The sequence below is a fragment of the Cyrtonyx montezumae genome, unplaced genomic scaffold (assembly GCF_038088225.1).
Source record: "Cyrtonyx montezumae isolate F1298 unplaced genomic scaffold, pur_monq_1.0 scaffold_32, whole genome shotgun sequence".
Lineage (NCBI taxonomy): Eukaryota > Metazoa > Chordata > Aves > Galliformes > Odontophoridae > Cyrtonyx > Cyrtonyx montezumae.
Window position 1 is genome coordinate 927,573 of NW_027072037.1, and position 15,017 is coordinate 942,589.

At 42.5% G+C, this 15,017-nt stretch overlaps 1 protein-coding gene across 4 annotated transcripts in view; it reads left to right on the forward strand.

The window, feature by feature from the left end:
- The first annotated feature begins 201 nt into the window (after positions 1 to 201).
- The window catches only part of ADCYAP1R1 (ADCYAP receptor type I), a 130,762-nt gene continuing 115,946 nt past the window's right edge, over positions 202 to 15,017 (forward strand). For all 4 annotated transcript variants that reach the window (XM_065744807.1, XM_065744808.1, XM_065744809.1 and 1 more), the window contains exon 1: positions 202 to 375. The gene's annotated coding sequence lies outside the window, so the exon portion shown is untranslated. The remainder of the gene's footprint in view (positions 376 to 15,017) is intronic.

A 15,017-nucleotide genomic window follows, 5' to 3' on the forward strand; every position in this document is an offset into this window, starting at 1 on the left:
TTTGCAGATCTCCGGCTTGCTCACTTGCCTTTTTTATTATTATGATTTGGATTTAGCGATGGCAAATTCCTTCACGGCCGGGACCTGGCCCATCCCCTGAGCAAATCAGCCTGGACATGACCGGCAGGCGAGGGAGGAGGAATTGTGATTCCCACAGGAGGTTTCGACCCTCCCCTCTCCATCCCCCCCCTCCCTCCCCCCCCTTTTCCATCTCCATCCTTGGTCCGGTGCGAGCCCGGCGGGGTCAGCCCGGCTTCGGCCGCTCCGTTCTCCCGGAGCATCCCCGCGTCCCCCCGCGCCCGGCTCCGGCCCCGCCCCGGCACGGCACGGCGGGATGCAGCATCTCCAGCACCGGGACGGATCCCTGCTGCAATGGTAAGTGCTTTCCTCCGGCCTCTCCCGGGCTGGGGAGCCGCTCTGCGTGGGGATGCCCGAGAGATGTATTTTGCAGCTCGTCTCGGAGTGACAGTGATTTGTCGGCTGCTCCCCGATTTTCCTTACGTCCTGGGAATGCTTCTTTTTGTAGGGGGGGGGAAAGGCACGCAGGCTCTCTTTTCCCCCAGCCGAGCTCCGAGAATGCGGCCGCGAGGTAGATGGGTTTCTTTCGGACCGAATAAATCTCCCTTAGCAAGCGGTGACAGGTTAACGTGCTTGGTATGGGGATCACGTCTGATTTTAACACAATATGGCTGGTAAATAAAACCTGATTGCTAACAGACCCGCTGCTGCTGTTGGCATTTTCAAGCTCCAGGCTACCTTTGCAGTTCTGCATCTTCACCTGCCACACAAACTCCGGTTCACCCTTCCGCCGGTGCACCAGGACTTCTCCGTTTTTACTGTCAAAATTGCTGTTAATATGACTTTGACCTCTGCTCGGACGCCTCTGGGCACTTCTCCCTATCAGCATTGAAACAGCTGGCTCTAATAACATCTTTATGCATATCGCATCGTTAAGTGAGGGGGGGGGGGGGGGTGGGGTAGGCAGAGTTTTTTGCATGCGAGCAGTTCAGGTATGTGCTGGCATCCGGAGAGTTTACTGCCGGGGGAGAGGAGGATAACGCAGCGCGGGTGTTCAGACGTGGGAAATGCGTGAAAAGAAAAAAAAAAAAAAAAAAGAGAGAGGCTGATGGGTTTGTAGTGGTGTTTGTGGCGAGGTGATCATCCCGCTTGCATAGAAGTACATCGAGGAGAACTCCGTGGAAGTCAGTGGCTTTCCTCTGCGTCTCATCAGCTGGTAAACAGAACCTGGCCCTTAACGTGAAGCGTTCATCGCAATAGCTCTGTAGGTAATCATGATAACAATAGAAAACAGTAACCCAAGCGAAGAAGGAGGCAGAATGACCTGTTGTTTTTTTTCCTAGGGCATGATGGAGTGCCATCCGTTTGCTAATTACAGTGCATGTGTTGGCCCGACATTTTTTCTCTGTTATTTGTTGTCGTTTTTCATCTGTCCTTGTCAGCCAAACAGCAAAGAGATTTTCATCTGGTGTTATTTGGGTCCGCAGCCGTCTCGGTGCTGTGTTCTGCCTATGCAATGCTGGTGGGGTACTGGGGGGTGATGTTTCTGTGGGTAGCACATGCTAATCGGAGGGAATGTGTGATTGCTTAAGGATACTGTCAGTGATAGCAGGGATGCAAACTCCTTAAAGTGGTGTTGGTGTAGCGACGGGTAAAGAATTATCCATATGTGTTATACAAGCATCCTGGGCTGATAACGAAACACGCTGGAGCTGCCTTGAATGAAGTTGTCCTAAAGGACAAGTAAAGCAACGCCGCTCTGATTTGATGGATAATTAAGGAATGCTGTTCAGTGCAATAACAGCAGTTGGGTTAAAGTTGATGTCTCTCCTTGTAACTTGGTTGTAGCTCTGGCTGATGGTTTTCTATCATTTCTTTTTCTTTTTTTTCCTGTCTCTCTGTGCTGCTTTGTTGTTCAGTCAGGACAGCTATGATTGTTCTGTTGCTGTAGTGGCAATCTATCTTGGACATCACAGCGCAGAGGGTTCGTGTTGTTTTGTTTCCTCCAACCTCAGGCATGTGTGCAGTGATTGGAAGGATAACCACTGGCAGTGAAGAGGCTCCAAGATCGTGGGGGGCTTCTCAGAAAGCTAGTTATCCCAACGTATTTATCTTCAGACAGGGACTAGTTTCGTGATTGCTCCTTGGCTCTATCCTTCCACTGGGGTCCCTGCAAGTAACCTTAAATCTCCCTGCAGATTTATGATGTCTGCTGTTTTCGTGTTGGTGCCACAACTGCCCGTAGCTCTGCTGCTGTCAGTGTGTATGAGAAGCTCATAAACACGAAGGCAGAAGCTTTGTTGTAGGATGGGGAGGGAAACACAGAGATCTCTGAGATGGTGGGCTGCGCTGTTGATCACGTTCAGACCTTTGTTCACTGCATCTCTATTAATTTGGCTGAGTGAGCCAGCATCCTGGAGATATTTTTTCTGCAGTTGAGTTCCATATGTGCCTACGCCTTTGATCAGTTGAGCCCCATGTCCCCAGGCTGATTCATTTGAATATAGCAGATTTTGTTTTTCTTTCCTTCCTCCTGAACACACTTAGTACAAACAGTCTAATTCCTAAATTAGCTCAGTTTATCTTCTGATGAAACCAGAATATTTGAGTTAAGAAACACAGAGAAAAAGTAAACTCAGGACACGATCACGCTGTATGTCATATATGGCTGAAAGATCTGCAGAAATATCCCATTCACCCTTATTTTTTTGTGTCTGTGATTCTTAGGAGGTAAACTCATAGCAGAACATAGCAGTCAGTGGAGATAAAGGGTTTACTACACCTCAACACTTGGCCCAGAGACCACAGCATCAAGCTTTATATCAGCAAAGCATGATTTTGCATTGCTTTGTGTTCCTTTATTTTCATTCCCAGTTCTCCTTGCACATCTGACATCGAAGCATCCTGCATCACCTGTGAAGGCAGTAGAGATGTGACTGAGCGTGCACTGAACTCAACGGGATTTTTTGGAGTGGATCTTCCACACCAGTGCAACAAATCTACCAAAAGGGGTGTAAATGCACAAGTGAGAAAGTCTCTCTTTCATCCTATCCACGACTGTAGTCGTTTTTACTGCTAATATGAAGGCAAGGATCACTTTAACCTTTATTCAGAGCCCCGCTATCCTTTATGTGCAGCATCCCCTGACGGGATACATTTGCAGTTCTGTGCTGAACTTGTACTGCTCTTAAGAAGTGCTTTGCATACAGAAAGGTGTTTGGCTGTCGATGATCGCTAACAAGTGCTAGAATTGTGGTGGCTGTTGAAACAGATTGGACTGTGTTGAGTGGGCACAAATACAGAGGAAGAAAGGCAGACTTTTCTCAGAATGCTTTGCTGGTCGCACACAACACACGCTTTGCTCTGCATATATTTTATTCTCTGATGACCTTTTGCTTTCATGGTTTTGTCCATCCATCTCCTTTGGCTTTAACTTTTATCTCCACAAGACAAACTAAGAACTCTTGTAAAGGAAGACAGTTTCTGAGTCTTCTTCTCGTAATTCACTTCAATTTGTTGATTGTGTTTCTATGCAAGGCGATGGGTTGATCTATAGAGTAACTGGATTAGTAATTTCAGGGCAGAATTTAGGAGGCACTAAATCATTCCATTCTCTGAAGGAAAGGTGCAGGCATTGTAGCACGTAAAGCTAACATGGCTGTTGTTCTGGGATATATTCATTTGGAAAGGATGCTGCACAAACATACAGATGCAGTTGCAGGGACTCTTGTTTGGTGCTCTGATTTTATGCTAGTGTTGAATCCAAGTTCTCCTGACATAATCATACCATGAAACGAACAGATTTGCATTTAACATCAGAGTTTATCTGCCCTGGGGGCATCCTAATAATCTCATTGCTGCTCATTCAGGTGTCACTCTTGGGTGGGTTATGATATCAGGGTGTGTGGTATTACTATGATCTCAGATTGCCCTGATCTATTCATTTGCCAGGTTTTGAATAATGTTTTTAGAAGCGTCAACAATTCCACTCAAAATCTATGGTTTTTCTTTTAAAAAAACAAACAACACATCAGCAGTTCTGGTTTGCATTATTGTAACTCGCAAGTCACCCTAAAATCAGCACTTAATGAAAGAAAAAAGGGATAAGTGGTTGTAAGGTTTAACTCTTCTTCTTCCTAATCATAGTTCTGGGAACGGTGATTGTAATAATTTCTGTTTATAACGTGTTGGAAATTGGGAATTTTGAAGTCTAAGAGCACAACACTTCTTGCTGCATCTCTTTGAAGGTTGGTCTGACTGATGTTGGAGTAGTTCACAAAAAACCTTAATCACAATGGCTTCTGCACTCCATTAGAGAATATTGGGTCACAATTGCTTATGAGCTGCAAATGGAAGGGTATTTGTAGACTGTTATCTGTGATTTCTTGGGCCTGCTAAACAGAGCTGAGGGTTAAAGCAGGAAAAGTCCTTCTAATCTGCACGGTGGGTTAACAGCCCAGGTTTTTATTCTTTGCTTCCCCGGAATGAGATGTTTTGATACTTTCTTTTCCCTCCAAGGACGGCATATCGTCCTGTCTGATTTATTGGAAATTCTTGTTGAACGAAAACGTGGCAATATCGAGTTGCTCATTTTCGGGCAGCAGACATATGACAAGGTGTGTCTCTGATGCTTGGGAGAGGTTTAAATCACCCTACTCTCCAGGTGAAATCATGGCCCCAAGGGATCCCTTGCAAAACTGTCCTTCATTTCACATCGAGGAAGGCTTTCACTCACAAGTGTTGGGCAATCTGGGCTGCTATTCATCTCCTCTCATTTAAGCATCTGAAATTAGATGGGCCCATCCACGCTCATCCCAAATCCCGTAATATCAATGGGAAAGATGCATCATTTCATCCCAACTTGGGGTGGATGAATCCCTCTCAGGGGTCCCTGCAGCGCAGTGCAGAATCAGCCAGGTGGTCCCGTGACATCTCAGAGATATCCCTCTGAAGCACGATGCTCTTGCTCTCATCTTTGCTCACGAGGAAGGCTGATTCCATTTTTCATTTCTTGCCAGCTCGTAGCAATAGCAGACCCTGGAAAATTCTGTTTTCTGAACAGCTCCAACCTGCAGCGGTGACCTCCCCAGCTTCCTCTCCCCTGTTTTCCATTTATCCAACTGGCAGCAGCTGCAAACTGTCCATTGCAGGGAGAATTCGTGCTGCACATCCCAGGCAACACCTTGTCTATTTGCAGCTCTTGGGGTTTGTTTTTTTTTTTTGGGGGGGGGGGCTGTTTTTGTTTTGAATTCATCGGTGACTTCAGATCTCGCAGGCTTCCTCAGCGTATGGACACTTTCTGTCTTCAAAGCACATCCCATTTCCAGGAGGGATTTGCCAGCTGAAGCCTGCGTGTCGTTTTGTGAGCAGGTGGGGATGCATTGAGACGGGGGAACATTCAGGATGGCGACATGATTTTCTGCAGGCAGATGCGAGCTCGTGCTGCCTGTTTCCTGAGCCAGCCAGGAGCTCTGCAGTGCTCCAAGCCTGATCTCATATACCCTTCTCGTGAATAGCTACACTGTATGTTGCAAGAAGATGCAGATGGATGCTGACCAGACCTCATTTGCTTAAGCTTGGCACCTTGCAAAATACATTTTGGCCAGCTTGGAGCACATGATATGCTTAAAATTAGGTGACCCGAAAGCCAGATTTTGCCATAAATCAATAGCTTAATGCTTTCTTGTTATAGTGCATCCACCCTCTGTCCTAAGCTAGCATGATCCAACTGTCAGTTGAGAAATGGATTTAACTAGCTCCTTCCTCCTTAATTATGGGCTGTAAAAATATTTACAGCAGTCCAAATAATGTACTAAAAAAAAGAGTATACGTACACCTCTCACAGCACAGTGATATGTAGACCCGACTTGAAGTTGCAGTAGTAACAGATACTTCTCCACTTCAGAAAGAGATTATATTTATTTGGAAAGGCAGTTTAAAATAGCTAAGATATCCTTAACTATAAATTCCTCTTCCTGGAATGGTAAGGCTTTATAAAATTATGACACTGATATTTCTGCTCTTACTGTTACTTTTTTGATGTACGTTCACAAATCATTTTTTAAATTACTATTTAAAAAAAAATATATATATATTAAAATAATACTCATGCTGTTAGGTAATAGAAATATTTCCTTCTAAAAAAGCGACTGTTGTCTGGATGGCATTTTTATATGTATATAAATTCTTAAAGAGATACTACTTGAGTGCCAAGAGCCAAGTACGAGTACATTGTATACTCATTTCTAAGATGTTGGACACAAAGCAAGACTTTCTCTCTTCGAGTTGGCCTAGAAACAAATTACATAAAGAAGCCAGTGCAAGTGCATTATATAAAAGACCAAGTTAAAGTTAGTAAAGTTACTCATTTCCTGTGCTCTAGAGAGCTGGATCTTTGGATTTCTTCCAGTTTTGTGCTCTAACTTAAGATGCAGAGGAGATGAGAGAGCATCAGAAACACCGCAGATGCTTAAGCTCATCATGACTAAGGCTGTGAATGTGTCACAGCTGTCACCCAAGCCTTGAATTCCACAGTCCACACTCATTCATTTGAGTTGCATGAAGTTTCACAGCCTGGATGGTGCTTTTGTGCTAGTGAATGGGTTAGTTAACCGAGATGATTATGTGCAGTGGGTGAACAGCTGGAATAAACTTCATTTGAGAGTATAGTGCTTGATGATGGCACAGGAGAGAGTGGCATGAAAAGCCAGTATTATCTATGGTGAAGTTGCTTCTCTGCAGCACCTGAATCCGTGGACACTGGTCTAAATTCTATAGCTTGTTGCTCTCTGGCCTGCTCTTCGCACCACAGCAGGTTGTAGTAATGATGGTGATGGAAAATAGCCTCTGGAGACATCCAAAGTCTGAATGCTACACGAGAGAGAAGAAGGCATGAGTATCACAGCATTTCTGGTTTCCCCAACAGACATAGCCCTGACAGATTTTCACTACTGATCTTCAACCCATTCCCTGTCCTCTGCATGGAAGACATGCAGGTCTCTTACTGTGGTGTTTTCTATAATGCTGACCAGAAATGATATTGAGCTTTCAGATTTGAGACCTGTAAAGACAGGTATGTGTTCTGAAGTGTCTATCACAGATATGTTCTTGTTGACAATGAACTCAGGTATCTACTACAGATTGACTTCCATTACTCTTTCGCCTGAAAAGTCATGAATAAATGCCACTGATATGGTTTAATCTGCACTCCAAATCCTGCTCTGGGTTACTAATCCTTCCTGACAGTTTAGAATGAGAGTGGTTTATCGTGGCCTTGGTGCTCTTACCACAAAAAAATGCTGCTGATTTGCACATGGTCCCATACAGGGCTTGGGAACACCCTTTGCTATTGCTCCTTCTGAATATCACAGTTAAGATGCTGTGCCATAAATGAATGTCTTCGCTGCAAATACCCCTACCCAGCTCCAGATCACTCTTGGAATTACACTGCCTGGAACGTCCCTGAGGCTCCATTTGCCTTTCTCCAGATTGAACTACCACAAGCAGCTGCTGCCCATCCTGTGACTGACTAATCCAAAGAGTGTTTTGTCCCCCTTTCTCATGCTGTACTTCGTCCTTGACCCTGCTGCATTCTACTGCTCACTAGCCCATGCTGACTCTATTTTGTTACCTTACCTTTCCCCCATCCTTCACCCATCCTTTGGTTCCAAAAACCTTTGAGTTGAAGTTGCCCATCTCCTTAGTGCTCTTGACTTTCCTGTGTGGTTGTCTCAGCTTCTCCAAGCTTTCCTGTTTGGGATGGATATTACTTGTTTTGGTGGAGGCTTTTACTGGTTCGCTTTGCCTTATTTTTTCCTTCAACTTTTCAGTCTCCAAAAGACATGGAGCTGTGTCCAAGGCTATTAAAGCAAAACATGACCTATTTAAAGCAAAATGCTTCCAAGTATCGGACTTTAATATTATCCTGACAGGATCAACTTCTTGGAAAGCTCTCCCTGAAAGATTTTTTAACTTTCGAAGATCCATTTGATCTGTAGCTTTCTGATCTGAGAAAACAAGCCTCACAGCTTCCAGACAGAAACAATAAAAGACTGTCCAGACTAAGAGCTTCCCTTTCGACTCTGCTGTCTTAATTATAGTTTTTCCTGACAGTCTATTGTGTTGACCTTGTGCTTTCCTTTCCACTGTCCCTTCTGAATTGAGCAATGAGGCCATAATTCATCTACGTTCCCAGAGAGACTGAGACAAACCTCAATGCCTGTATTCTTAGGCTACAATGCAGCAGTTCCGTGCACGCCACTAGCACATTATGTAATTCAGTAGATCTCACCCATTGCCAAATCTATTCACAGCCACAGAAATCTAGCAAGTGAAATACATTTAAGAATATGGATGTGAAAGCAAGTGTAGGCAAGTGTGATAGCTCAACCACGCAACTTCGATCAGATAATTTGTAATACATGCCTATATTCTTGAAAAGTAGGAAAAAAAACCACCTCACTTGAATGATAACGTGACATCCACTAATTTGTAGAATCTCTCAGCTAATATTCTGCCCAATGGACAGTTTATGAAATCAGACTATGAATTCAGACTATGAATTTTTAAAAATTACATTGAAGTCAGAAATTGTTTGAATTTTCCAACATTTGTATGTCATCTTACATTACTTCACTTTCGCCTGGTTTATGATTACTTGCCTTAAACGTTCCTTTTTTGAATTTACAGAGTTCTGGGTTGGAGATAATAACCGTTTTTCATGCACTATCTTTATAGGCAGAGGAATCCTAAAGTAGATTTCCAAGATAATCTGTGTGGTTTGAATATCTGTTTTGTTTTTCTTCCATCACTTTAGAGTTGGTACTGGGCCAAGGAGTGATGTGGAAGTCTCCTTCTCTGGATATGTTCAAGACCCACCAGGACAACTACCTGTGCAACCTGGTCTAGGGAGCTGTTTTGGCAGAGGGGTTGGATTAGATGGTCTTTAGAGGAACCTTCCAACCCCTGCAATTCTGTGATTCTGTGAAGGGCCAGGTAAACCAAGCAAAGTCAAATGAGATTATCAATTGCATCAAAACTGGCCAGATTCAAAATAACAAGGAAGCATTTCCGTGTTTCCCCGTCCAAACTGATCCATATCCCTCTCTCTAAGTGCATGTTCAAACTTGCATTTTTTAAGTCAGTTTTGGGAGATTTGAGCCAAAATGTTAAAGCTTGGGATTGATGTGCTGGTTCCAGCCTGCAGAACATTTTTACACTTTCCTTAATGTCCCTGCCATTTTCAAAATGCATCGCCCTCGTGTGCTGCTGCTTCTGTCTCTATTGACCCATAAGCAACAATGAAAATCAGACTAAGTACAGTATGACTTACACTTTGTTCCACCTGTTACTTTGAATATTCCATTCTTCGTTTACCACAAGCAGTTTTGGAAGAGCTGCTGTGTTGTGCAGTGAGCTACAGGAAGTAACCTGTGTCGTTAATGGGAACAGTGCTGAGATGTTTGTCAAACAAATTCTTCCTGCTTGTCGCAACTTGGCCTGACTACAGAAGCACAGAATCAGGAGGTTACCCTGATTTCTTAACATCTCTCAGCAATTATTCCACCAACGTTCTTCATATTCTTTTAAAGTAAATTATTTAGGCGAATCAGTCCATATAGTGAAACTATTTTCTTCATTTGTTGATGTCTTCAACGTGCTGTTCCAACAGCAATGAGAGCTCCCTTTCAAAAGTGCAACACCCTGCACGAGACATCTGCAGAGCTTAGCATTTCAATAGATTTCTCCAAGTTCTCTCTCTCTCAGATAGATCGAAGGATCATAAGAATGTAGCATTCAGTTCCTCTATTCCACCTCAATCCCCTCTGAAGAAGGAATTTAAGCTAAATCAGATACCTGTGCCCCAGAATGGCCTGCGTTGTCTGTAAATATCCACAAAGTAAGTTGCAGGAGGGAAGTCCACTTTGATTTGCATAAGTGCACATAGGCAATTTGAAGGAGAGCTAACAGGTGAGTACAGTTTCCTTCGGATTTCAACTAAACTTGTATTGTAACATTCTCTTAACTCTCCTCATGAATTTACAGAACAAGGCATTCCAAGCCAAGTCCCAAGAATGGGTCTAGCACTCATTAAAGTTAATAAGATTTACAATAAAATAATAATAACTGTTTATAGATCTATAGAATTTAAGAGTGAATATTTACTCTTCTTCCCCCCCATTGTTTCTTACAAGTATTATCATTTTTCCAAACTGATAGTTAATGAGCAATAATCTGCAGAAGACGCACCACCTCAAAGCTCTTAAGCATTCAGAGAAGCAAAATATAATCCTCAGACTTTTTTCAAATGCTCAGGTTTTGCAGTGTGTCATTTTGTTTTTATGGTACGCCGTGACACACATTTCTGTTGGGTTTTTTTTTCAAGATAAAATAAGTCTCCCCTGATGTGGAAGGAGTTTCTTTCAGTGAGATCAGTAGGATTCAGTAAAAAATGCAGTGGTGCATTTGCTTGATTCAGCGCCGGTACGAATGCCAATTAGACTGGAAATGGTTGGGAAAATAGATAATAATTTACACTGCTGTAATGGGAGGAAAACAAGAAGAATCTGAAGTATACCCGAGGAGACTGATTTCTGCATGAGCTGCTCTCTATGTAACATTTAATAAGTATTTAATAAATAAATGCTAGCTGCAAATTTTCAGATAGTGCTCAGGGAAAACCACAGCCCAGAGACTGTTCCCATGTAGGCATCTTGGATGAGGCCATTCTCATTCAGGGGTCAATCAATATATAATCAATCATTCTGTAAGAATGGGTAAAAATGCTGGCATATTACTTAACCTTAGGGGCAGAGAAGGGTTCCAGGTTTGACTTAATACAGCAGCATATTTGTAACATGAAGTTCATACATGTTCAAGAAACATTTAGAGTGTTTAAGAAATGTTGTGCTGAAGGACATAGTTTAGTGGGGAAATATTGGTGGTGGCTGGAGGGTTGGACTGGATGGTGTTGGAGGTCTTTTCCAACCTTGGTGATTCTATGTTTCTATGATTTCTTTTCCTTGCCACTGCTGTGAAACCCCATTGGCTTTCATAGGATGCTTAATTACCTTCCTTAGGCTCCCTGTATACAAGCTAGTAGCTGACAAAACACTTCTGACACAAAGGGGGTGATGAATTTAGCATAAAAGCAAAGGCTCCTGGCTGGCTGGACGTATAGATTTTTACAGGGGTATAGGATTGCTCAGTGGTTATTGAACTGTTGCCATTGACAGATGGATTCACCGTGGTCCAGTTGTTTGCTTGGACTGAACAGCTTTGCTTTTAGCCCTTTTAAGCATTTCTGGACAAGAGGCTGTACAAAGGAGAATTAGATGGAGGCAAGTTATGCTTCTGCAGTAGAAGACTGTAGATTACTAGGAGCTAAGGACACAGCAGAAGGGAGATGTTCTGTGTCTTGGATAAATGCAGTAGTACATAAGCCTTCGTGATCCTGCCAAGGAGCATTAGGAGGTAGGATCTGATATGGACACCTGTCAGCAATAATGAGAAACTATTTACAAAGCTCAGATGCTCTGAAATGATTTTGTATTGGTGGAGTCTTTCCATGTATTCCATTTGGCCCATTGTCTGCATGTCTGGGATGAGTCCCTACTGATCAAACTGAATAATTCTGTTCCTTGGTTACTGCTGGAAGCTTTATTTCTTTTCACATAATTCAGACTGTATTTGCTTTTGAGTCTTCAGTGAAGCAGGTGATGGGACGCTTGTTCTTGCTTTGATGAGTTTCAGCAGAACACATTTTTTTGTCCTTTGGCATACAGGGGGCTATGATTGTGAGATACATTGTGCTTACGCTGAGGAATCAGAGATTACCAGATAATATCCCAGACTTCTGTATTTTGATCACTAAACAGTTATTAATGAATGTTAAAGTATTTGCATAGCACATACGTGGCCAACTAATGCTTTTATTGGCAATGCCGGGGCACTGTTCAGGGGTTATCAAATTACATATGTCCTTCCCAGCAGGCATTTTATGGGTGACAAGCCTATCTGAACGACTGAAGACATTAAGCCACCTATGTGCAGTCTGTTCTGTGCCAGCTGGCCTCAATGCCAGAAAAAGTTACAGTCACTTTACTAGCATTTCTCTAAATTGTGATGGGGATGCAGGGGAAGGGTGGCTCAAAATAGCACAAGTGTACAGACAGAAAAACTTCTGTCTGTCTCGTGCCTTGCACGCTCCTTAGTTCCTGTGCTATTCTAGGTGTCCTGGCAGAGCTGCTGGACTGCAGTGGGAGTGTCCTATAGTGACATCCCTTGGCTGAGTCATGACTCTGCTCTTCTATCTCATGTTCTAGCAAGTGTGAACTATGGCTTTTCTGGAGCATCAGAGTTCAGACTCCACATGATGTAACCACTCAGCTTAGGTAGAGGAGGAAAGAGCTTGCTTGGTGGGCAGACCTGACTCATTGGAGAGATGGGAAGTATATTGGAAGGAAGAGCTGTCTGCAAATCAAAGAATGTGAACTCTTAGGAAATTGTTTCCTTAGTGACAGACAGGAATGATTTTAGAGTATTCTCTTCAGGTATACTTCTTGGGGTTTAGATAGAGTCAGAAGTCAAAGAATGCAACTGGCATTTCCCAGCAGAAAGTTGGGTGTTTTTTTTTTCCTCTCGTATTTTACAACTTACACTGGCAAAATGTTTTTAGACCAAGTAGAAAAAATGTGCAATTTAAAAGCCTGGAGAGCTCTGAGATGTTACATGGTATTAATGAAAGACAATCAACAAGGGAAGAAGCTATGAGTTATGGCAGTAGGAAGTCCTAAGATGGAAATCCATGGAGTTGGTACTGAGGAACAAACTCTATAGTAATGTCTGAATTGGGAGTGCACTTAGACTTCTTTGACCTATGAAGAGAGCTAGACACCTCCAAAGAGTGACTGGCATCAAAATATGATTCACACAATGGACTTCATTGAATGTAGGAGATTAAAATATCTCGGCTTATAATTTAAATGACAGTATATAAATGGGGAAAACCCAAGGCCTGGTGACTAGGATCAGTGCAGACAAGTTCACTTGTACCATGTGATATCTGATTTGCTCAGGACATCATGTAATTATAACTAAAATGGAGCATCACAAGGAATTTCATTTCTCCTTCTGCAATCAGAACTTTGGGGCTTAAAATGTTGGGGATGGGTTTACGCGTCGTCGAATATGTGTCTAATTTCTTTTCAATTCTGACACAGTACATGATGATTAAAATTTGAATTTTTATAAATAAATCAAAATGCATCCATGGCATGTTTTGTAATACAGCAAAATGGATTAGGATAATAACTAAAATATACACCCACTTAAAATCTTTTTAAATACCTTCCCCCGTTATCAAAAAGAATTTCCAAACTGTACATCACAAATCAGTTAACATCAACGTTTCCCTTGAGAAAAGAGCTGAAAATGCAAATGACAGAAATAGTACTTATAAATATATAGGTTGCCCGTTTGTTATTTTAACATTTTGATTCGAACAATTAATTTAAATGGAAATTAGTGGCAACTAAGCAGGAAGGTTAATTAAACTTAACATCCTGCTTTGCACTGCTTGCTGATATCTACATTTCACATCAGTGGTTTGGGGCTGAATTTCATTTTCCCCAGTGAGCTGTCCCTTGCTCTTATGCAACTACTTTTTTTTCAGTAGCCCGTCACAGCTATGCAGTTCCAGCCTAGACTTGAATCTTTATCCTTTCATCAAAAAGTTGATCAGGATTGACTCAGCTCTGAAATGCATGGGTGATAAAATCTGAGATCACAAACTGTGCACTGCATGTGTATTTTACATTAAACCAGTCAGTACTGTCTAAGAAAATGAAAGTGATTTTTCTTAGTTTCAGTCTTCTGGGCTCTTTTGTGAGTGGACGTATTAGAGCAGAATACCAAATTAGGAATTAAAAGATTTACTAGGTTAAATCTCAGAAGTCCCACTTGGGATGCAAAATGATATGTTGGTTATCTGTTGAGGTTGGGGAAGTACGCAGAATGCAAAAAGGACCACAGTAAGAGTTTACCAAATTAAACTGACAACACACTGTTTAATGTGCATGATAAGAATTTGCTGATTGAATGGCAAATGCAACAGCGAGTTTACTGCTTGTTTTTGTACTGGAGTGTGCTGCTTGCCACAGAGCCCATTTTCAGCAGGTCCATCAAGAGCTGTGGAATGAATTGACCAGCTGATAGTTAAAATTATAAGCATTGAGAGTGAGAATTCATATGAGAAAACAAAGGGAAACCAATTCTGTCCTGTGAAGTCCTAGGTTTAATAAATTCTGTAGTCTGAAGTATGTGCGGTCACTGTGAGGTCCTGTAGCTGTCTGAAGGCAGCACCACCTCTAGCCAAGCCCACCATCTTGTCATGATGCTGAGCTGGTTGGACCAGCACTCCTTAACTTGGCTCAGTCTGGTTGCCCTTGGTTAGCAAAGCCTTACTCTTGGAGCTAACCCAGTCACCTGGGTCAAATTAGGTTAGGCAACACTTGTATGATCAACTCAGCAAGCAGATTGGTGGTGACGTGGCATGGGTTAGTGGCTCTAAAATGTTCTTTTCAGCACAGCTGCAGCTGGAGGGAGAGAGATGTCCATAGCCTAACATAGATGTCAAGAGCTGACAGCTGTTGTCAGCTTTTGTATGGGATTTAGACACAGTGGTGGGCAACTGATTTTTGGAGAGGGTCAACAGAAGAAAGAAATCACGTGTTTTTATGAAAGAAACTCATCTGCCTTTCAGTTCATGGAAACAAGTTCTATTAGCTTACTGGATGTAGTTGATTGTAGTAGTTGGGTAGAGATAGTGATAGGAGGATGGTTGGACTAGATGATCTTATAGGTCCTTTCCAACCTTATGAACTTATGAACTTATGGAAAATAGCCAGAAAGGAAAAAATTGTGTTACTGCCTATATTGGTGGTCAGTGGAGGTATGTTTGGTACCTGGAGATAAAGTCATCCTATGTTTATCTCTAGTAC